The sequence below is a fragment of the Pleurodeles waltl genome, chromosome 7, assembly GCF_031143425.1.
Source record: "Pleurodeles waltl isolate 20211129_DDA chromosome 7, aPleWal1.hap1.20221129, whole genome shotgun sequence".
Taxonomy (NCBI): Eukaryota; Metazoa; Chordata; class Amphibia; order Caudata; family Salamandridae; genus Pleurodeles; species Pleurodeles waltl.
In genome coordinates, this window is record NC_090446.1 from 1,485,490,606 (window position 1) to 1,485,515,671 (window position 25,066).

A 25,066-nucleotide genomic window follows, 5' to 3' on the forward strand; every position below is an offset into this window, starting at 1 on the left:
TATGTTTACTAAGTTATATTACATTTAGTGTGATTTTGCAGATGTATTTATACATTTAACAAGTGAGACATTTTAAAATGTTCTGCATTTAAAATACGTGTGCCGATATGTGATTGTCAATTATATTTCTTAGATGCAAAATTCTGATTGTTGAATTGGTTAACTTTACATTGATGTCCACGTAGAAAAATTGGGAGAATGCTGCATATGTGAACCTCGCAGAGCTCACAAAAGCGCCCTTATGTTGACAATCAATGTACCATGCCAAAACAAATGGTAGACTGAACACACACCCAGCACGCCACAGCTAAAAGGATACCGTGTGCCTTAGCAGAGCACCACAGTCTCAATTACCTCTTACAACAGCAGACATTACAGCACACCTCTGAACATAAAACTAGGAAAGCATGTATATATAATTAACTGGCAATTAAGGCACTTGTTATATCATTATTTCCTGGTGTGTTAAGTCAATGGGACTATTTCCCATGAACCAAGACTTAAGCTCCCAGAATGCAATATGTTCTTGTTAAAAGCAAGCCAAACAAACGAAGATAGTACTGATGACGCAGAAAAAGAAAGTCCGACATATATCCATGCACACCGCGTAATCAATACGTATAATATAGAGCGATGTTAGTAAAAGAAATAATGTACGGGGAAAAATGTGCCCTCGGAGTAGTTCGCCATCATTCTAAACGAGCTTTATTAATCATGAAGTATTAAAAATGTAGTAATCCGTCATAATTGCAAATGTATGCCATGATTTCTTGTTTGAAAACTGTTTTGCCTAGCCTAAATTTAGTACAGGCTTTGGCCTAGTTGCTTGGTTTCAAATTCTAACTGCGTGATTTTTTTTCCTTGAACTAATGAAACATATATTCTTGCTTGAAGTTGTATTTTTCCAGTAGAAACTGGCTGGTACACTTATCTCCAAGGTTTCGTGCTAGGCCGGTTACATCCCCTTTGATACAAGGTCAGTCTCTGCAGGTGCGGACAATGAAGGTACAGATAGTAAAATAATTGGCAAACCATGATACAATTTGTGTTCCAAGGCTCCAAGGACAGTGTATGCATAAATGGGCGCTAGTAAAAGAAAATTTTTGATTGGACAATTTAAAGCCAACCTATGAACCCTCCAATGGAAGACCCTACAGAATTTGGAATGTTTCTTACTTAAACCCACCGGACAAAGAGAAGTCAGACATTTTCCTCGATGCCAGTTTGAAGCCTGATGCCAGACTCCATTTTGGACGACACCCTGATGCCCTTTTCTCTATCTGAGAGAAAGAGACTTTAAGAATTCTCACCCTAGAGACTTTAACTTTGATTTGCCCCCATCTTGCCCATGCAGTAACTTTGCCCCATTCTCCTTGCCGCTGCAAGGAAACTTGCCCTTAACTTTGCCCCTTTGAAATTTGCCCCATGCTGATCAACCGGTACCTGAAGGGCGAAGACTTTTCTTGAATGCTGATTGTATTTGGTAAATATGAAAGGATAAATGTATTATGCATTGTGTTTTTTTTCCTTTTAGGTACCAACTGCTATTTTGATAGGATCCTAGCTAGAAGTTTTCCAAATTTGTGTTGACTAAATTAGTTTTGCATGAAGTCCCACATGCCAATGCTAATTAGAGGTTAGTCGAGGTATTCGTTCAATGTATCATGAAGAATTGAAATCTTGCTATGCTGACCGAATGTATGCAATTAGTCAAATACAGTTAGTCACATTAGTGATTTGCATTGCTATAACAGAGTGTATCATCATTCAGATTTTGCGTAGATTGCGTTTCTTCCGCCGTTATGGACAGCTAGTAATGTTCATATACATATATCAATTGGTTTTGAGACATATATATATCGTGCTAGCTTTGTTAATATAGGGAAATAAATCCACTAACTTCTAATAAACTGGTGTGGTTATTCATGACTGAAAGGTCATGGTGCGCCGAAATACCAACTGTTATTGATTTCTGATGTATTATATTGATCTATTAATTGAGTACTGATTACCGATTACAACAGTTATTGATTATTGATCTGAGTGACTCGACTATTGAGGATGAGGAGAGCCCGACTCGGTTAAAAGATTCACCGACCTCCAACGTGTCCAGGTACAGGTAACTTATAAGGGCTGGACGCGTTATCAGTAGATGGTAGCAGAGATTGATGGTTTCGCCCTTTGGGACCCCCTCCGAACAATAGACAGAGTCAGGTTAGAATTTTCTTTGATAAAACAAGTTGGAGAGATGATGATGCCCTAAGTCCCCAATGACTTTCCCGGGATCTCGGAGCTTGCGAATGAGGAACATGGAGGTATGAGAATGGTCTCAGCATTTCTAGTGACGGTATGAGTGAAGTTAGGGTTTCGCGCTTGCACAGCTTATCGCCGCAGATTAATCGAGAAGTCTGTGAGGATTTAAGGAGTTAAAAGATATTAGAGGAGTGTTCCTCCAAAGGTGTGAGAGTAGGGAAGTCGTCGAACTTCATGTGTGTGTAGCGCTTTGAGCAGAAAAATTGTCCACGTGGTTGTTGATGTTGAGACGGGCCCTGCGAGGTCAAGAGACTCCGGAGTATGTTGAAAAGTGTATGTGACACTTGTTTGATGTTGTGATCTGGTCGGTTTAATAGGTTGATCGGGCGTGGTCAACAAGTCGGTATGAATGTTGCAGAGTGAAAGAATATTTCGACTTTGAGATTTGACGAATTCTAAAGTGCACTAGAATAGTTCATTGATCAGTTGAGAGTAAAGTTTGCGGGTCAAATTTTGCTTGCGAAAGTGGGAAACCGAGAAAGATGGAATAACTGCAGAGGCTAGTGAAAAATCCCTAAGGTTTCTGAAGCGATTGTATTACCTTTCCTGTAGTAAACCGACAGATCTGTTTTATTCTTTTGGTTAAGTGCTCGCTTTATATTGCAGAAATCAGTTTATGAGTGAAGCCGAATGAAAAGAGGACAAGCCGCAGGACTTTGTCAGCCGCAGTGTGTGAGTGTGACGTCACTAGGAGCCGCGCTGGGATAGGTCGGTTGGTGAGAAGGGTCGCGCACGGATTGGACGCAGTCCGTGAAGCGCAATCGGAAGGGGAAAGGCAAGCGAAGAGTATTCCGGGAATTAAAGTCACTTATTGATTACATATTTTAGAAAAACAAAAGACGGAAAGATAAAATTTTTCAAAGCATTTAAGAGTGCCATGAGGGGAGACGTTTATATTAAAGCAAATGTAGGAGAAGAAACACCGCCTGAGGGTACACCAGCTTACATCGTCATTGAAGAAAAGGGTGTAGCGCCATGTCTATGGCTAAAGCAATGGTGCAAATTAACAGAAAAACATGGAAGTGTAGCGTTCCCTATCCACGGGTCGTTTAACCTAAGGGTTTTAGAAAATCTGAGATTTGCGCTATACGACATGAAAGTACCTCCAAGGCCAGCACAGTTTGAGGCATTAGCAATTTGGGAGCTAATAGCTAGAAACCAACAACAAAAGAAATTTGAGACAAGAATAAGAAAAGTAGAAAAGACACTAGCGGATGCTAGATGGGACAGCACACAAAAGGTTTGGAGATCAGACGTATTGCAGGGAATTAAATTGTTTCCAGCGATTGCCGAGGAAGCGGAGACGGAAGGAAGGAAAGCCACCTGTAAGACCAACAGGAGTCAGTCCAGAGAGGGAGAGAGCAATAGAAACTCGAAAAGGGGAGACAAGTCAGATGATGAGGAGTTCATTATACAATTGCTGAATGATCGCCCACCGCCATATGTGGAAAGCGAAAAAGGCTCAAGCATTAGTACTGCCCCTCCAGAACCAATACAGGGTAATGTAACACCAAATTTGAGAAGATCTCAGAGGCCGAGCAGCTCTGACATGCCTTTCTCACCACGAATACCACGGATTCAGAGAATGTACCCAGACGTGCCAACATTGAAACCTGCTGATAACTATCAGCCACAGGTTCAAAGGCACTGTTGCGATGAGCATAATGTGGGAATGACTTCCGATTCAATGGCGCAAGGAGGACAAAACTATCGGAGACCGACATTGATTCAAGCTGAATCAACACAGTTCTCGATGCCCCAAAAGCAGACACAAGAAGTGCGAGTAGTAGAAAGCCAGTTAGGTATGCCAGCAATGATGAACCACAATGTGGGGATTAACATGCCACAGAATTCGGGGAACAGACAGAATCCAGACGCGATATCTCTACCTATCACTGTAGGTCCACCAGTACCACTGTACATACAGGCAAATTCAGGCACCAGCGACCAAGGGTTAATGATACAGAATGGGACAGGGAGGAGATGCATAGAAACCACTCCAGAGACAACTCCGATAGCGGCACTGCCAAATGGATCTGGGTCCTTGTCGGAATTCAGTCCAATTCCAATTTGTGCTCCGTCAACCGTGGTAAGGTCACATCCACCACTATTAGTACCGTTAACCTCACAGACTGAAACATTACAGAAACCGTCGATGGCAGTTGATGTAACTGCTACATTGATGGGACTGAACGCGCAACAGTTGACACAATGGTTCAACAGCCTGAACTCCCCACAGAGTACATCAAGCGGGAAGGGAGAAGAATACCTGAATAAAATAAGGTTGGGTATGGAGGCAGATGAACTGGTAGAGGGAACAATGGGTTTGAACAGATGGAAATCATTCACAGAGGAAGAACTGAGATACATGTGCCCTAGGATTACAAGAGAAGTGAGCAACATACATAAGAAATTACAAGAAATTGCAGACAGAAACGAGATCGATATAGGTAAGACCAAACACCTAAGCAGAAGTTACAGGTTAGACTTTGAGACAAAAGATTTTGAACACATGAGATCCGCAGGGATGAAAACACACCTTAAAGAGATACTGCAGAGCGCACAGGTTTGGAGATGTTTAGACAAGTGGGAAAGCAGGTGGGTCAAGAAAAAGGATAAAAAGAAGGAAAATACTTCAGAACGAAGTGAGAAAAAACAACAGAATGACGATCTGATAACTATGTTACCAATGAGAGAGACAGCAGGGGGAAAACTTGTGCATGTACCATGGCTTAGGTGCGATATTCAATCCTTTACGGATGACTTTCCCAAACTAAGAGAGAAACCGATTGAGTGGTATCAACAAACGGATAGATTTGTGAAACTCGCGAAGTGTCTCTGGGAAGACCTGAATACCTTATTTGAAATTGTGGTTCTGGCAGATTTGTGGGAAGATTGTAAAAGGGCTGTAGGTTGGCCGACGAGTGAACCAGAGAGAGATAGGGACACAGGTGCGCCATCACCTATGGTAATGAGTTTATACCATAAGGTGATCGAGCACTTGAAAACCAAGGTTGCGTCGAAAAATGTGGATTGGCAAAGGATTGACAGGACCGCTCAAGAGGTTAAAGAATCTATACACGCGTATTATGAGAGGCTGTTGAAAGCGTTTAAAAATTATAGTGGCACGGAAACGATTGAGCCAAAAGACATGCTCCATTTTGTGTTCAGGTTTGTGGAAGGGCTGAGACCCGAAATTAGCCAGATGATTAAATCGCATTTGATTTGTTGGCAGTCAAAGTCGATTGATGAAGTGTTGAATTATGCAAAATACTGCAGTGATGAGATTGAGACAAAGCAGAAAAGATTGAAGGAAAAGGTGATGGTGATGCAGCTCAGAGCAGCTCAGACAGGTTTACAAGGTTTGCAAGGTTTTCAACAACAGATGCCACAGCAGCAGCAACAGGGAAATGCTATGTTTCAGCCGCAGATGAGAGGCAGAGGTCGAGGAGGTTTTGTGAATAATGGTCCTGATTTTAATACCGTTATGATTCCAAATGGTATACAGGCAATGAAGAAGGTGATGCCATGTCACACGTGCGGAATCGTCGGGCATTGGAAACGGGAGTGCCCAATGATGGTGCAGGAAGGTGTCGGTCAGCAAAACAATGATGTCAATGCATTTCAGACTATGAGAGGACCGAAACTGAGAGGTCCGAACCCAAATTTTCAAAACAATATAAACCAGATGCAGGGTCTACAACCCATGCAACCGCAACAGGTGCAAATGCCTCGTGTGCAAATGACAAAATTGCAGCCAATGCAACAGCAGTTTCCTATGGTACCTAATCAGCAAATGCAAATACCCTTAGCACCAATGAACCAGCAGCAAGCAATGCTTCCTCAACAGGTCACGGGTCAGGCAATGAGTCAAAATGACACAGTACACCAATTCCCACTACACAGCGAGAATGGAATAAACGATGTATGGGAGAGCGGAAGTTCAGATGAGGAGGGAAATTGTGTGCTTGCAGCATCTTTGGAAGTTGATCAAAAGGGTCCGTATGTGGAGTCATGGGTCATCGCGTTTCATTCTTGGTTGACACAGGAGCTACACGTTCAACTGTTAGGAGCATAGAAGTGCCAAATCTGCCACTTTCAGGGAAACAGTTCAAGTAGTGGGAGTAGCAAACAGGTACCTGACGAACCCAATCACAGATCCAGTACAAGTCAGAATTGGTAACTATCAAGGGTCACATAATTTTGTGGTATGTGACTCAAGCCCGATATCACTGTTAGGGAGAGACCTATTGTGCAAATTGGGATGTTCGATTATGTGTTCGAACGATGGAATTAGAATTCAGACGAGCAGTGATGGGGAAGAAGAGGACAGTGTAGAAGGGGATGAGATGGAGACCATCGATGAAGAGTATCCTCTGATTACCCTTTTTCCGATGATCACTGAAGCAGATATTCCTGCTGAGTTACAGGAAACAGTCGGAAAAGAAGTGTGGGATATGACAGGAAAAGAGGTGGGATTGGTGAAAGGAGTGGAACCAGTGAAAGTGACTGTAAAACCCAATGTAACCTTTCCCCAGACCCCACAGTACCATATGGCACAAGACACCCTCATGAAAGTCGCCCAACTTATTGATGAGTTTGTAAAGCAGGGAGTACTGAAAGAAGTGTTAAGCAGTCCATGTAATTCACCAATTATGGGACTAATAAAGCCAAGTGGAAAGGTCCGAATTGTGCAGGACTTGAGGAAAATAAATGACATAATAATTAAATGCTGCCCTGTAGTACCAAATCCAGCTGTGATAATGTTTCAAGTCCCTTGCGATGCCGAGTGGTTCTCAGTCATCGACTTGTCACAAGCATTCTTTTCGGTGCCTCTTCATGAGGACAGCCAATTTCTCTTTTGTTTCAAATTCTTAGACAGAGTTTACAGTTGGTGTCGAATTCCTCAAGGGTTTTCGGAGTCACCGTCAATTTTCAATCAGATTCTAAAGAAAGACTTGGAAGCGTTAGAATTGCCATTCGAGTCAACCCTAGTACAGTACATTGATGACTTACTGATTGCATCCAAGACAGAAAGTGACTGCACAGCCGACACCATTGCCCTATTGAACCATTTGGGAAGGAATGGACACAAGGTGTCTCCTTCAAAATTACAGTTTTGTCAGAAGAAAGTGAAATATTTGGGTCACCAAATAGAGAAAGGGTCACGGAGAATAATGAAGGAAAGAATAACAAGTGTACTTCAAATGAGTCCCCCAAAGACGAGGAGGGAGGTGAGGAAGTTTTTGGGAATGGTGAGTTACTGTCGCCAATAGATTCCCAACTTCTCAACTCTAGCAAAACCTTTACTGAAACTGACCCAGAAGGATGCATTGGATGAAATTGAACTGAAAGGAGAAGAGATGGATGCTTTTATTGAATTGAAAGAATGCATGTGCAGGGCTCCAGCTTTAGGTATGCCTGACTACACAAAGCCTTTCACATTGTTTTGTCATGAACGTGATGCATGTTCCTTGTCTGTCTTGACCCAAGCCCATGGTGGCTTAAACAGACCAGTAGCATATTTTTCAGCTACTTTGGATCCGGTCGCAGCAGCACTGCCAGGGTGCTTGCGCGCCGTAGCCGCAGTTGGTATCAGCCTCACTCAGAGTGAAGGAATAGTGATGGGACACCCTTTAACAGTCATGGTCCCTCACTCAGTCGAGATACTTTTGACACGTTCCCGAACACAGCACATGACTGGTGCTAGACTCACAAGGTACGAAACAATAATTCTGGGATCACCTAATGTGCAGCTGAAAAGGTGCACTACGTTGAATCCAGCAACCTTGTTTCCCAGTGAAAATGCTGAAATTGAGAACGCTGAAGACATCGAGCACGACTGTCTTCAGGTGACTGAATTTTGCACCAAACCAAGACCTGATATCAAAGATACCCGATTGGAAGAAAATGATCAAATTATTTTTGTCGATGGTTCATGTTTAAGAGATGCACTGGGTGTATTGAAAGCAGGGTACGCTGTATGCACGGTAACAGGTGTTTTGGAAGCATCTTGGCTTCAAGGAGTTTACTCTGCACAAGTAGCAGAATTGGTAGCCCTTACTAGAGCTTGCCAACTCTCTGCATTGATGAAAGTTACCATTTACACTGACAGCCAGTACGGGTTTGGAATAGTGCATGATTTCGGACAATTGTGGTCACAGAGAGGCTTCATGACCTCTTCAGGATCGCCAGTGAAAAATGGCGAAAGAATAAAAGAATTGTTACATGCCATCCAACTACCAGGAGAAGTAGCAGTGGTAAAATGCAGTGCACATTGGAAGGGACAAGATTATGTTTCTCTGGGAAATGGATATGCGGATCAAGTCGCAAGGTTTTGCGCATTGAACTGTATATTGCTTAGGGATGAATGGAATTTGATAAGTGAACCAGAACTCGAACCAAGCGAAATATTTGCTCTAAAGGTGATAGATACGATGGACGAATTGAAATCCCTACAGAATGATGTCAGTGAGGATGAGAAACTTTCGTGGACCAAATCACAATGTGTAAAGAGACTAGATGAATTGTGGGTTTCAAGTGAAGGGAAATTCGTTCTTCCAAATAGCCTTTTGACACAGATAGCCAGATTTTACCATGAACAAGCTCATCTTGGGAGGGATGCCATGATTAGGTTGTTTAAAACTGATTGGTTTAACCCCAAATTCCGTCAAGTTGCTGAAGCAGTTTGCCACCGTTGCGTCATTTGCCAACAGATGAACGCAGGGAAGGGAACCGTAGTAAATTTGAGCCACATTGGAAGAGCAGGGGGTCCATTCAGCAGAATGCAAATGGACTTCATTGAGATGCCTGTGCATGGAGGCTTGAAGTATGTGTTGGTGGTTGTGTGCAATTTTAGTCACTGGATTGAAGCATACCCTACACGCAGAAATGACAGTCTCACAGTTGCAAAACTACTCTTGAGAGAGTTAATACCACGTTTCGAATTCCCGATCCCTTTAGAATCAGATAGGGGAAGTCACTTCAATAATGAAGTAATAAAATTGTTTTGTGCAGCACTGAACATTGAGCAAAAGCTGCATTGTAGCTACCGCCCTGAAGCATCCGGTTTAGTGGAGCAAATGAATGGCACATTGAAATCAAGAATGGCGAAAATATGCGCATCAACAAACTTGAAATGGCCTGACGCATTGCCTTTGGTACTAATGTCAATGAGAAACACCCCTGACAGAAAGACTGGACTGTCCCCACACGAGATTCTCATGGGCAGAGCTATGAGACTTCCAGCAGTTCCTTCAAATGCGCTTTTGAATATTACAGATGATATGGTGTTAGACTACTGCAAAGGTCTAGCTGATGTGGTTCGATCTTTCTCTCACCAGGTGGAGGCAACCACCTTGCCACCGATCCAAGGTCCAGGACACGCCCTGAAAACAGGTGACTGGTTCGTGATAAAGAAGCATGTGAGGAAGTCGTGTTTGGAACCCCGTTGGAAAGGACCTTTCCAAGTGATTTTGACGACTACCACCGCTGTGAAGTGTGCGGGAGTTCCCAACTGGATTCACGCCAGTCACACAAAGAGGGTGTTGTGTCCCACAGATGAGGAAGTTGAAGCGCTGAAGTTACCAGTATCTGATAACAAAGTACCAAGCGCTGAGACAGAGCGAAACAGAACTAGAAGCGAACAGGCAGAAAAAGAGGAGGGAGAAATATTCTCTGAGGACGAAGCAACTGATTCACTTGGGGAAGACCAAGGAGGAGCCTCAGACAGCGACGAAGCAGCTGAAGGTAACAAAGAGCCTGAAGCAGCTAAAAGTGACAAAGAGCCTGAAGAAAGTAACGGTGACAAAGGGCTCGAAAGAGGTGAAGAAGCAGGAGAGCCTGATCAGAGGAGGGCTTCCCCAGAAGCAGACGATACAGAAAAAGAAAAGGAAAACCTGATTGACTCCCCAGAAGGAGGAGACAAGGCAGAACAGAACGAAACTGCTCAAACTTCTTCAGAAGAGATCGCAGGTCCATCAAGTGGACATAGTGCAAAAAGAAGATCAAGCATATCGCCAGTAAAATTAAGAACTAGAGAAACGTTGAACGACAGTGAAGTGCCAAGAGTGAAAGAGAAAAGAAAGGAAGTGTCTGTTGTAGTACCAACACCAAGTGAAGAAAAGGACTTGGGCAAAGAGGAAAGTACCAGTGAGAAAGAATCAAAGAGAGATGCAAAATTGAAAAGAAAAAGGATACCAAGCAGGAGGTATTCCGGTCCGGAGTGGGCGTACGTAGCCAATAACGATTGGTCAGACGAATTCGTATCCCTCAGTCTTGAGAACGAAGAGGCAGAACTTCATTTTGGAAGTAAAAACTTTATGGACTCTGTTGATTGAAACCATTGATCACTTGATTGACTTTTCAACTGGCTAAGACATTGCTAACTTGATTGACTTTGAAACCGATTTCGAGACAACGCTGCTAACCGATAAGAGACTAAGCTGCTAAAGAAACTGTGTGAACATTGAACTCGTTCAGCTTTGTAAATACCTGCAAAACGCTTTGATAAAGTGTCTTCAACTTTCTGATTCTATACAGATCATGACTAGCTTCACTACACAGGGGCGTAAAATGAAGTATTGTAAATACATGTGTATAGGCTTAATAACAACATGCATACTAATAATCGTAGCAATAGTTCTTGGAATGCATGGTAAAAGTGAGAGTGAGACGAATGATGCTTCTACTTCTAAACCTATTATCGTTACTGAACTAACAGCTCTGAAGAGACTCGAGCAAGACGAGAGACACTTGCATGATAAGAAGGAACTTTCATCTAACGTTTTCTATCGCTTACTGAGTGAGTATGTTGAGACCATGGATGCGAAAGATTGTTATGTGTGTACACAAATACCTACCTCAGTAGTGGAGGGGGTAACGTATCACAGCATGCCTCTTACGTATGGAATTACATGTAGTATAGTAGCTTCCAGATTTTATGCTCAAAAAGACATTCATTATTTCTATACTAATTACGATGTTACTTTTGCATATGTCCCCATAATAGGGCACCTAAGTAAGATAGCTCGAGATTATTATTCCAAATTAATGAGGGAATTCTTCGAACCGATGTCACCTTTTCACACAGCTCACGCACATAGAGAGAACCTTACATGCTTGCTTTCACCAGTAGAAATAGAATTTTTAGACCGCACTGATGATAGGAAGAATGAAATGAAGGAGAAATTAGAGAGGGAATTACACGAAAGGACGTCTGTAGATAATTATGCTTTTGCTGCAATAAAAACACAAGGGAAAATAGCTTTAGATACATTGCATGTAGGAAGATTTTGTATACATAGATTTCCATCATATTATGACACAGTTTTTGTGGGAACGAGTGAATGTAAACATACATATGCATTTCAATCTAAGTGGACGTTCATGCTGAATGGACAAGACCCAGTTATTCCTGGAGTATATTATATTTGTGGACTCAACGCCTATTATCATCTTCCTAAAGGATGGTATGGAAGGTGTTATTTGGGAATAGTGTTCCCAAAGGTTTACCAACTAGACGACTTAAAGAAATTTCCAAGGATGTCTGAATCACATCGTGTTCAGAAAAGGGAGACAGCTTCTGGTGTGGTAGGAGATATATTTGGAGCATTGATTCCTTCAGTAGGAGTCATATTGAATTCAATCAAAATACGAAAGTTGTCTACTATTGTGGATAACATGCTGACAAAGTTTTCAGGAGCTATAATCCTGATGGATGCTGAACTTGCTGCAGAAAGAGCTATGACTCTTCAAAATCGGCTTGCCTTAGACATTCTTTTAGCAAAGGATGGCGGCGTTTGCAAAATGCTTGGCACGTGTCACTGTTGTACATATATACCAGACAACAGTGGAAAAATTAGAACGATGCTTACAAATTTAACTAAAGAAAGTGTAGATTTAAAGGAATTGAAAGAACCCGGAGTTTGGGAGAAAGTTGGAAAGGGATTTGCTTCTGTGGGAAATTGGCTCAGCAACGTTTGGAACGGATTGTTACTAAAAATAGTAAAGGGAATATTGATAATATTAATTTGTTCATTAGGCTCTTGGGGAACATGGAAAGCTTTCAAAATGTTAAAAGCAAGGAACAAAAGAAAAAGAGAAGAGAAAATAGAGAACAAAATGGTGGAAATATATAGGGAGAAGTCAAAAGGGACTAAAAGAAAAAGGGAATTGACTGAAGTGCCAAATTACTATACAGAATTTTAATGGAATAAAATTTGTGGGTAGATTTGATGTGATGACATAATTAGTCATCAGAGGAGGGATTGATGACGCAGAAAAAGAAAGTCCGACATATATCCATGCACACCGCGTAATCAATACGTATAATATAGAGCGATGTTAGTAAAAGAAATAATGTACGGGGAAAAATGTGCCCTCGGAGTAGTTCGCCATCATTCTAAACGAGCTTTATTAATCATGAAGTATTAAAAATGTAGTAATCCGTCATAATTGCAAATGTATGCCATGATTTCTTGTTTGAAAACTGTTTTGCTTAGCTTAAATTTAGTACAGGCTTTGGCCTAGTTGCTTGGTTTCAAATTCTAACTGCGTGATTTTTTTTCCTTGAACTAATGAAACATATATTCTTGCTTGAAGTTGTATTTTTCCAGTAGAAACTGGCTGGTACACTTATCTCCAAGGTTTCGTGCTAGGCCGGTTACATCCCCTTTGATACAAGGTCAGTCTCTGCAGGTGCGGACAATGAAGGTACAGATTGTAAAATAATTGGCAAACCATGATACAATTTGTGTTCCAAGGCTCCAAGGACAGTGTATGCATAAATGGGCGCTAGTAAAAGACAATTTTTGATTGGACAATTTGAAGCCAACCTATGAACCCTCCAATGGAAGACCCTGCAGAATTTGGAATGTTTCTTACTTAAACCCACCGGACAAAGAGAAGTCAGACATTTTCCTCGATGCAAGATGAAGCCTGATGCCAGACTCCATTTTGGACGACACCCTGATGCCCTTTTCTCTATCTGAGAGAAAGAAACTTTAAGAATTCTCACCCTAGAGACTTTAACTTTGATTTGCCCCCATCTTGCCCATGCAGTAACTTTGCCCCATTCTCCTTGCCGCTGCAAGGAAACTTGCCCTTAACTTTGCCCCTTTGAAATTTGCCCCATGCTGATCAACCGGTACCTGAAGGACGAAGACTTTTCTTGAATGCTGATTGTATTTGGTAAATATGAAAGGATAAATGTATTATGCATTGTGTTTTTTTTCCTTTTAGGTACCAACTGCTATTTTGATAGGATCCTAGCTAGAAGTTTTCCAAATTTGTGTTGCATAAATTCGTTTTGCATGAAGTCCCACATGCCAATGCTAATTAGAGGTTAGTCGAGGTATTCGTTCAATGTATCATGAAGAATTGAAATCTTGTTATGCTGACCGAATATATGCAATTAGTCAAATACAGTTAGTCACATTAGTGATTTGCATTGCTATAACAGAGTGTATCATCATTCAGATTTTGCGTAGATTGCGTTTCTTCCGCCGTTATGGACAGCTAGTAATGTTCATATACATATATCAATTGGTTTTGAGACATATATATATCGTGCTTGCTTTGTTAATATAGGGAAATAAATCCACTAACTTCTAATAAACTGGTGTGGTTATTCATGACTGAAAGGTCATGGTGCGCCGAAATACCAACTGTTATTGATTTCTGATGTATTATATTGATCTATTAATTGAGTACTGATTACCGATTACAACAGTTATTGATTATTGATCTGAGTGACTCGACTATTGAGGATGAGGAGAGCCCGACTCGGTTAAAAGATTCACCGACCTCCAACGTGTACAGGTACAGGTAACTTATAAGGGCTGGACGCGTTATCAGTACTGGTGACTTGATGATGTATTCTTTTGGCCCTCCTCCTCTGCATCTTCGTGCCAAAACGCTGGGATTCTCCTCTATGCTGATAGGTAGCGCTTACAATACTCAACTGATCCTTCTTACTCAGATAGTGTGTAGGGGTTCAGCAGGACCTGCTTTCTACAGTTGCTCAGACTCATGTACGTGGTTTATGTTAATGGTGCAGCTCAAACGCAAATGCTGTGCAGGGTGCAACGCAGGCACAAAACATGCAAAAATCTTGCAAGCAGCTGCGTGCTTGATTTGTTTGTGTGTGTGAGACGTGACAGGCATGCGGTCCCTGCATGCGGTCTTCAGCTTGTTTTATCCGGATGGACTCTGATGAGACCTGAGTACAGAGTCTTTGTTTCCTCTCTTCTCTCGTCTTTTCCAGCTCTCTCATAAGGAGGCCTGTGGTCTGAGAACTATTAGCTTGTCTGATTACAAATAAAGAAGCAATGTACAGTGTCCTACCTTCAGACATACCTAGGACTTGCATACACAACTTTATCACACTTCTAAGTATTTGGACGTGACTATGCAAATATTTCTAGAGAAAAGGCTCCTGATAACTTTAAGTTCACTTCTGCTGCACTGAAAAACTACGTGCATCCGAAATTACACTTTGGTTTGAGGTTTTATCTTTAAGTCACCTGCTCAAAACATGGTGTGCATTTTAGCTGGCTCACACGACAAGCTGTGAAAATTATTCACAGAATAAAAATACATTTCCTGTGAATATTCACACTGCCTAGTGAGAATTCTCTCACTTATGTTTTCAGAAAACCAAACTATTTTCATAGCTACACGCAGTGGTCTAGGTGCATCAAAAAAGTGTGGGGAACTGTGAACCTAAGTATTACGGGGTCACAGTCATTGAATATGGGACGAGGTCTAAGATATGGCTATTGTCCCTCCTTGGGGCAGTTTTGTTAAGGTCTTGGCTATCTACCCTGTTACATGGATAATTGCACATTTGCCAATACATTTGACTGCCAGCAAACTTCTTTTTCCTTTTGTGTCTCTCCTTCACGGTCACGGAGGCCATGAGCTTTGAATTGCCTCACTTATGTCAACTGTTTGCTTTTCATTTTCAATTTATGTGGCAAGAAAAGTCCAGTTAAGAATTTACAGTGCTAATAGCGCTAACTCGAACAAATGCGAGACCCATTTCATTTCAAATGCTTGTTATGGCGTTGTCACAGCCTTGGCTTGTAGTGAAGTGAAAATGAGAGAGAGATCTGGGTCTGCTAGATGTGGGCGGTGGGAAAGTTGGAAAACGTTGATTTAATGCAACACTAGTATTCACAGCTGAAAAGAAGAGGGTCAAATTCTGTGCATATCTTTACCTAATGAAGCCATGGCGGTGGTAAATCCACTAGCAGGAAATGTACTACATTATTGGAAAGTGGGGGCTTCACTGCTGAGTGTCAGTTGCTCTACTTAGAAAATGAGGATGAACAACACACAGACTCGAGGGTCACACACACGACCAACAGCATAAGTGGCGGTACTTGTCCTTGAGTTTTCAGGGTTTTACAAAGATAAGCCATATTTTAGTGACTTACTTTTAAACATACAGGGAGTGCAGAATTATTAGGGAAGTTGTATTTTTGAGGATTAATTTTATTATTGAACAACAACCATGTTCTCAATGAACCCAAAAAACTCATTAATATCAAAGCTGAATATTTTTGGAAGTAGTTTTTAGTTTGTTTTTAGTTTTAGCTATGTTAGGGGGATATCTGTGTGTGCAGGTGACTATTACTGTGCATAATTATTAGGCAACTTAACAAAAAACAAATATATACCCATTTCAATTATTTATTATTACCAGTGAAACCAATATAACATCTCAACATTCACAAATATACATTTCTGACATTCAAAAACAAAACAAAAATAAATCAGTGACCAATATAGCCACCTTTCTTTGCAAGGACACTCAAAAGCCTGCCATCCATGGATTCTGTCAGTGTTTTGATCTGTTCACCATCAACATTGCGTGCAGCAGCAACCACAGCCTCCCAGACACTGTTCAGAGAGGTGTACTGTTTTCCCTCCTTGTAAATCTCACATTTGATGATGGACCACAGGTTCTCAATGGGGTTCAGATCAGGTGAACAAGGAGGCCATGTCATTAGATTTCCTTCTTTTATACCCTTTCTTGCCAGCCACGCTGTGGAGTACTTGGACGCGTGTGATGGAGCATTGTCCTGCATGATAATCATGTTTTTCTTGAAGGATGCAGACTTCTTCCTGTACCACTGCTTGAAGAAGGTGTCTTCCAGGAACTGGCAGTAGGACTGGGAGTTGAGCTTGACTCCATCCTCAACCCGAAAAGGCCCCACAAGCTCATCTTTGATGATACCAGCCCAAACCAGTACTCCACCTCCACCTTGCTGGCGTCTGAGTCGGACTGGAGCTCTCTGCCCTTTACCAATCCAGCCACGGGCCCATCCATCTGGCCCATCAAGACTCACTCTCATTTCATCAGTCCATAAAACCTTAGAAAAATCAGTCTTGAGATATTTCTTGGCCCAGTCTTGACGTTTCAGCTTGTGTGTCTTGTTCAGTGGTGGTCGTCTTTCAGCCTTTCTTACCTTGGCCATGTCTCTGAGTATTGCACACCTTGTGCTTTTGGGCACTCCAGTGATGTTGCAGCTCTGAAATATGGCCAAACTGGTGGCAAGTGGCATCGTGGCAGCTGCACGCTTGACTTTTCTCAGTTCATGGGCAGTTATTTTGCGCCTTGGTTTTTCCACACGCTTCTTGCGACCCTGTTGACTATTTTGAATGAAACGCTTGATTGTTCGATGATCACGCTTCAGAAGCTTTGCAATTTTAAGAGTGCTGCATCCCTCTGCAAGATATCTCACTATTTTAGATTTTTCTGAGCCTGTCAAGTCCTTCTTTTGACCCATTTTGCCAAAGAAAAGGAAGTTGCCTAATAATTATGCACACCTGATATAGGGTGTTGATGTCATTAGACCACACCCCTTCTCATTACAGAGATGCACATCACCTAATATGCTTAATTGGTAGTAGGCTTTCGAGCCTATACAGCTTGGAGTAAGACAACATGCATAAAGAGGATGATGTGGTCAAAATACTCATTTGCCTAATAATTCTGCACTCCCTGTAGTATTACACAAGGAGGCTTTTCTTAAGACCAATGCTCAAAAAAATCTAACATTCAAGCTTGTGCTGTCGCACCAAATACAATAATGTAGCAGGTCGATTCAAGGCAGAAAGTGAGAATAATCACACATGGCACTGTGCTTCAGTATACAGAACACGTGCTACTAACTGTTTGCAGGAGACAAAAAGCTCTACTGAAAAACATGGCTGATGAGCAGTGACGTCCTTAATGAAGGGAGAACATTAAAGGGACTCTGTTGCAGTTCATTGTCAGTTTCGTGGAGACATTGTATAAGACAAAATTCTGCCTTGCTTGTTTTTAGTGGAAAGATGGAGATAGATGTGTGATGTTTTACAGGACAAAAAGATGTGTGAAGAAAACTCAATATCCCACATCTGGAGCTGGGGTGATGGGACACTGCTAGAACAGGTAACTGAGGTACTCTGGCAGAGGACCAGAGTAGGTGATCTGCTGCAGACTGGAAGACTCACTTAGCAAGGCACAGAAATGTACTGAAGAGCTGTCAGCGGTCAGGAGGGACCCTTTGGAGCAGAGATCCAGTATGCCTGGCTGTCCAAGTAGAATTCTGACCCTCTAGCATCTGGTCTACCTCTGCTGCCTCTCTGTTCTCTATGCCTCTTTTGAGGATGGAGAGCACCCACTAGCATAGCTCTGCTGGCTGAGGTGTGGGACTCTGAGAATGATGCAAAACCTCCCTGCAGACAGGGTAGAGTTGCATCATGTTATAGGTATTTCAAGGGAGTTTGCTTAAGAAATGCATTTCTCAGGCATTCAGTACCTTGATGGAGAACTGCTATAGTGCTATGAGGGCTATGGTGACCACTGATGATCTTTTGAGGCCAAATATGAGGCATGCTGGTACCTTTTTAAGGTATGACAAGAGACCGTATCTGCTGTGTGCCAGAGCTATTGCCATTAAACTGTGTGATTTATGGCAGCACAAGAGATAGCTCTGCTGTGAAGGTGAGACATGGGAAACTGTGTCAGGTTAAAGGATAGCTCCCCTGCCTGTGGGTTCGACTGTGAGATGCGCACCTGCCTGCAACCACCCCTATCGCTGTGTTTCACCTACAGTACCCTTGGGTGTGGTGGTGGACAGTGTGAGTTTGGGATCCTGTTCTCTCAGGGCCCTATGACCTTCCCTGGTCAATTGGGTGCTTGAGTAACGGCTGGTCTCTGCATGATACTGCAAGGCCCTACCCAATCCTCTGCCATACAAAAGGTCTGCTGAGCACACAACTGGGCTTTGAATGTGCTAGAAGTAGCCCTTGAGCCGGGGCTTCCACAGGCTTGGCTGACGTGGCCACACAATCCAGGGAAGAGAGTCATGCATCAGTCCTGCAATGATCCACACTTTATAATGCAGCCTGATGTGCCCAGCCTTTACCTGCGTTGTAACAATCATGTTAATATATCACATGTTGTCCAAAGATCCTAAAATGTCTCATTTCAAATCACCTGGAGCGGGTTTTTGTAGCTGAAGAATTTGTTTTTCAAATACACCTACTTAGCGTTTAAGATGCCTTTCATCAAAGCTCCTCTTCCTCCCGTGTTCTCAGTCTTCCTCCTCCAAGGCCTCCACTTTCAATTCTTTTACAACAAGCGCCTGTGCCAGTCAAGCTTGTTTCTTTTCTTTTCGCTATTTCTCTTCATCATTCCAAGTAAAAGGGGCCAAAACTTACACTTGGGCCCAGATTCTGAAAGGTGTCACACAACGCACCGCATCACACAAAATCCTGAGCTGCGTTGCGTGACAGAAGGGAGCAGGAGAGCACCATATTCACAGAGATATTTCTCTCTCCTCCCCTTTCCCTAGCGCCGGCGTTGATTTCAGCTGCTGTGCGCCAGGCACACAACTTAGCACTAGAGTGCCTGGGTGCATCCCTGAGTCTACCATAGGTTTTGTACAGGAAGGGGACGCTTCCTGAACAAAATACTATGCCTAGACAAGTGAAAAACCTTTTCCTACTTGTATGTGTGCTGCACAGTGAAGCACACATGCAAATCGGAAAAAAAAGGAGAAATGAAAAAAAATCCTTTTAACACCGGCTTTTCAGCTGTGTTAATTTTTGGCGCTAAACCCTGTCTACCAGTGTCAGTAGCTAGGGTTTTGCGTCAAAAAGCATGGATGGTGTCCCCTTAGCACAAAAGTGCTAAGCATTTTTTCACTGCTTTGCGTTACTTTTGGGTACTTTCCAGTGCAAAACTATTTTTTCACTGGAGAGTGATTTAGGAAAAAAGCATTTTGTGCTGATTAGCGTCACCTTTGTGATGCTGATCCAGTGCAAAGTGTCTGAGAATCTCCCCCCAAGTGTGATTGATAGTGGATGGATGTACAGCCAGGAACAGGTCCCCACTTACCCTTTCAATTGCACAAAGTGTCAGTATAAATTTCATTTTTTTAATGCCACAGACGTCTGGGGGCCATGGGATAAGTGGCACACTGATGTCTAAGTGTGGCAGAGTTAGTGATGGCCCCCATCAACTTCGCTTACTAGCAAGTCATTAGCTGGCTTGCCCTCCTATCCCTGGCTGAGATGCCTGTCAGGATACCAGTCTTCAGATATGTCTGTCTTGGGGGGTGCCAGACTCATTTGTGGCCTCCTTGAGTTGCGGTCAGATCTACAGCATTTGCAATCTAAGTACAGACCCGGGATATGTACTGTGGAATGACAGGTGTAGGGCCAATATATATATAGATGATTTGGTGAAATAAGACTGTTAGACCTGACACACATAGGTAGTGTTTTTCAAGTGTTTTGCTTTTCTCTACAAGGTTTGTTCGTTCTAGCAAGGGACCCATTGGCCCTAGGCACTTTTCCAATGTAAGTAAAGTGTGGAAGTGCTGGCACCATCCTTTTATCTACCTGAGGCTAGCCAGGGTGTGCATACTGGCACATGGGAGGTTTTCTAAATAGATATTGTTTCTGGCATCACCTGCCAGGGTGTACACACATGCATGTGGTAAAATAGGGACTGAGCCTAATAGCACAGGCCAGTATAGTTGCACGTGCCCCCTTCTGGTGGCTGTAACTTAAGGGTCCAGCCTGCCTCTGCAGGCTTGTATGTGTGCCAGGGCACATGTGCCCAGGGTGTGCGGAACATGCATGCCGGTTCGCACTGCCCATGATAGCTGCTCTGCCATAAGTTAACATGGGAGAAATTGGTCTTATTAGGTCTGGCTGCAATAGTGGATTGCGGAGGAACAGCCTCATGATGTTTGGTATCCTTGGATTCAGAGTGACAAACTCCATATAATGGTGCAGATGGGCTTATTAATAATGCCCTAGAAATGCCAAGTGTAGGAAGTGGGCATTTCTAGAGCCAGAGGACGCCCCCACTGAAGATAATGATCTACATTCCACGTCTTTGGGGCAGAATGGGAAGAAATTTAGGGGAGACATGTGTGGATCAAAGAACCACCCCTAACTTCAAGGGCACACTTTAGCATAATTAGGGGTACTATCCTTCAGCTAGGCAGAGTCGCATCTATGGCCACATGGGACCAGTTCTGCTGGACCGCATGCTGCACACTGCCAGAGGAATCTGTTGTGTACAGGAGGATAACTGTCTGAGAAAGGAATCTGCATACCCTTCCTGCATTGTGACTGGCCTGAGCCAACTGCCTGCTGCTGTGTTGTAACCGAAGGTGTGCTCTCCAACGGCAGGTTGCCTGCATCCTGTTGTCTGAAGAGGTCTCAGGGACATACTCTTGCGGGGGATTTACATTGTCTGCCAGTGCCATCTGGAGAGCGGTGTGTGTGCATGAGCTGACTGAAACCCGTAGCACTGCCCAGCAGTGCGGACTGGATGTGCGGGAGTGGGTGCAGGTGAATCTGAGGGCAGCACTGTGGTGCTGCTGGTCATGTTCTTCTGCCAAGGAATTCCTGAGGTTGGCATTACGATTTATTAGTTTGGCCTAGGCTGAGTGCCTTGTGAAAGAGTTACCACCTTTGCATGTACTTATTGCTCCTAGCGTTGGGAACCAGGGTGCACCCTGAATTTAGGTGTTACATCAAAGTTGGTAAACTCCAGGATGGGTCTTGTGCTCACAACATTTTGCACCACATGAGGGTCTGGGGAGGGAAGTATCATTTGTGCTCTTGTACCTACTGTATTTGGTGTTACACACATTTGGACCAAAAATTGTGAACTCTATTGCTAAACATGACTTATGCCCTGATTTCCATGACACTTATGCTGTGTTGAGAATGTATGAATTAAATACAATTTTTATATACCTACACGGTATGTGAAGTTTTATTTGTGCCACTCAGAGTGGTTGTGATGGAGAAGTGCTGAGCCCTTGCTTTGCCTATTGCATCTGTGATAAGCCTGACTGTTCTGTGCCAAGCTAGCCATAGGTGAGTGCAGGTTATACCGCAAGTGTAATCACCCACCCCTGATGGGAGTGGCAAGATTCTGCCTGGTTAGGGCCTTACTGCAGCCAACCAGAACATTCTGCCTCCAACAAAGTTCAACTGTAATGGCACAAAAACAATTAAACAAGCTTACTGGACAACATAACATTACATTGTTACAAGATGGATTGCTAGTAAAAGTCAGCTAGATTCTTAAGTGTCGGACACTTGTGACTTTAAATCCTTACTGTTAGTAAAACCAAGTTTTATTTACTGAAAGATAGATTCATTCTACTAACAACAGTAGTCAAAGTGTTGACCTTTACACGTACTGAAGGTTTTGTGATGGGTCACGTTACTTCCTGTTGATGGATCCGTCTAACACACTCTACAACATTTTGATCTTTTGACACATACACGACTAAAAGCAACCACTGACAAAGGTAATAGTTGCATTTCAAATGCACATTATTGCAAGTCTGTCACTCATCATTGTGATTAGTTGGACTGAGGTAGGACTTTGTGGGTGTCAAAATATGGTTGGAAAATTGTTGAAGGTAATACACCAGGAAATGTGCACCTTGATTTGCATTTGAAAAAATGTTCTGCACATTAACCATATTTTTGTATCCTTAATTAAGAGGAGAAACCACACAGGAGAGGAGACTGCTGCTGCTGGATAAGAGAACGGATGGCTTCTGAGCTAAAGACAAGGAAGTTGTGCAGTCATGGTTCTGCTTTTTTTAGGTCTGCTGCAGAGTCAGACAACTTTAGCTGACTGCCACAAGAGCTCATGCCATTGCTTCTGAAAAAAATAAAAAACAATTATATGCAGAAAATGGCATGGAGTCTGCCCCCTTAAGTCATTAGATTTCCTGTATTTTTCGTTGTTGAGCAGTGCTTGGACATGCTATCAGACTGGTGTATCAGTCAAATTTGGGTCCCAGGCTCATTGTGCACCCTACTCAAGAGGCCCAAATAGCTCGAAACAGGCCTTAGATTGCTTCTGTAGGATTCCTTATCTTCCAATTGTTGGGGAGCTGTTCCCATAATGGGAAGGGTCAGTACTGATTTTCATAAGGTGGCCTCTGACTAGAGTGGCCTAGTGGGTGAAAAGCGATTGACTGGAATGCTGTACAAACTGAGATTAATTGAGAAATTCCATCCATGACCTTGTTGTTTGTTATAAGTAGACAGATTTTTACATCGTACCTTTGAGTTTCCATTAAGGATTGGGTGATGGAGAATAAAGCAGCTTTTACAGTGCTCATTGAACATTTCTTTTCCCCCACTGATCATGCTGTAATGCTGCCACCTCACTCTCTCCTTGTCTTCCAAGAAGCTCTACTTGATCACCATGGATTTTGAAGCCATAGGTCACCTCTCTCAATACAAAGTACCCGGGTTTCAATCGATCAATCAAGCAATCAGAAGATTTATAAAGCACACTAATCAACCGTTAGGGTCTCAAGGCGCTGGTGGGGGGGCTACTGGTCGTATAGCCATGTCTTTAGGTGTTTCCTGAACAGTTAGGAGTTCTTGGGTCTGGCAAAGGTGGAGCGGTAGGGAGTTCCAAGTCTTGGTGGCCAGGTGGGAGAAGGATCCTCCTCCGGTGGTGGTACAGCGGATGCAGGGAACGGAGGCGAGGCTGGCGGAGCGAAGGTTGCGGGTGGGGGTGTGGAAGGTGAGTCTTTCGTTGATGTAGGTTGGGCCTGTGTTGTGGAGGGCCTTGTGTGCGTGGACGAGGAATTTGAAGGTGATCCTCTTTGGTATTGATAGCCAGTGTAAGTCTCCGAGGTGGGGGGTGATGTGGTGGCGGCGAGGGACGTCCAGGATGAGTCAGGCGGATATGTTCTGGATTCTTTGCTTTGTTTTGAGTTTGTTTGTTCTACCTGCATATAGGGCGTTTCCGTAGTCCAGTCGGCTGCTGACCAGGGTGTTTAGTGATACAATGTGGTTTCTGGAGAAACAAAGTATTGATTCACTAATTTCTATTAGAAGAAAGATACTTTGGCATCCTTGGGAACAATATTCACACACCATGGTTGTATTTTGCATAGTGCCCCGGGGGTGAAACGAGAGTGTGCGTCCGCTTTGTGTGCCTGGGGCACTCTGGTATTATGGAAGGGTCCACAAATACTTCTGTTGTGTTGCTGATTCTGTAATACTGATTCAGCTGGCACACATGTAGTTCCAGAGCTACCTTAAGAGGATGTTCCCTCATTTTTCACTGAGGCATGCATCAATGAAAATGAAGCAATGCCTTTGCATTTGCACCAGTGCTCTATTACAGATGCAGGTTCACAAACACACAGGTCCTTAGGAGATACGCTATTACACCACAAAGAAGTCATGGTTAACTGGGGTCTAAACATTGTTTTAGGGTGACTGTGATGGAGTGCAGGTTGGGTAAGCCTTGTCAGTTGTACCAGTCAACAGTTTTACTTTGGGACATTGCCTCTTCTTTTGTTCTTGGTTTCATCATGTAGGTTAAAGCAGGCTGCTATGGCCCTGATTACGGATTTGATGCCTGTGCCTATTTTATGGCCGAGTTAAATTCTAGTTGTACTAGTATCCTGTAGTCATGCCCTGGCAGTACCATGCAATTATTAGTTATTGCCCACAGAATGTGGAATATCAGTGTGGATGTAAGTTTAATCAACTCAATATCATTACTACTAGACATTCAAAGAGAATTACACACACTAGCAAAGATGTAATTTGTGCAACAGAAACAGATTTCAAATCATTTGATGGTGGCATCAGTTCAATTCAGATTCACAAATCAATGCAGTACTTTCATGGGCAAGGTTATCCCTACTGCTATCGCAAATTTCGAGAAGCATGTGTGGGAATGGGCTAACATATGCGGACAAAAACAAAAAGGCAAAAGAAGATAAAAATAATTTGAAAAAGTCTATCTTGGTTTAGATTATTCTAACTAGGAAAAAATAAAATAAACAGGTGTCAGCAAGCTAAGCTAATTAAAGAACAGAACAAAGGGACAATTAGCATTGCAATTGATTATTCCTCTTCTGGGATCAGCATACAATTCAAGTCCGTAAGCAGAGCATCGCATCATAAGCAAAATTCATTAGAAGCATCATCAGGGAAAGTGCAGAACACAAGATGCACATCAGGAACATCCAGGGGACAAGTTAAGTTCAAGAATCAAGAGCAGGACTTAAGAGCATGAGGATCAAGTGGGGACTTAACAATACATGAATCAAGTGGTAACTTAATAGCATGAAAATCAAGTGGGGAATTATTAGCAATACAAGAATCAAGAGGGAACTGACTAAAAATTGCAAACGTCTCTGCCGAACTATGAATGTCCAAAAAATGTCTGTTGGTTCGC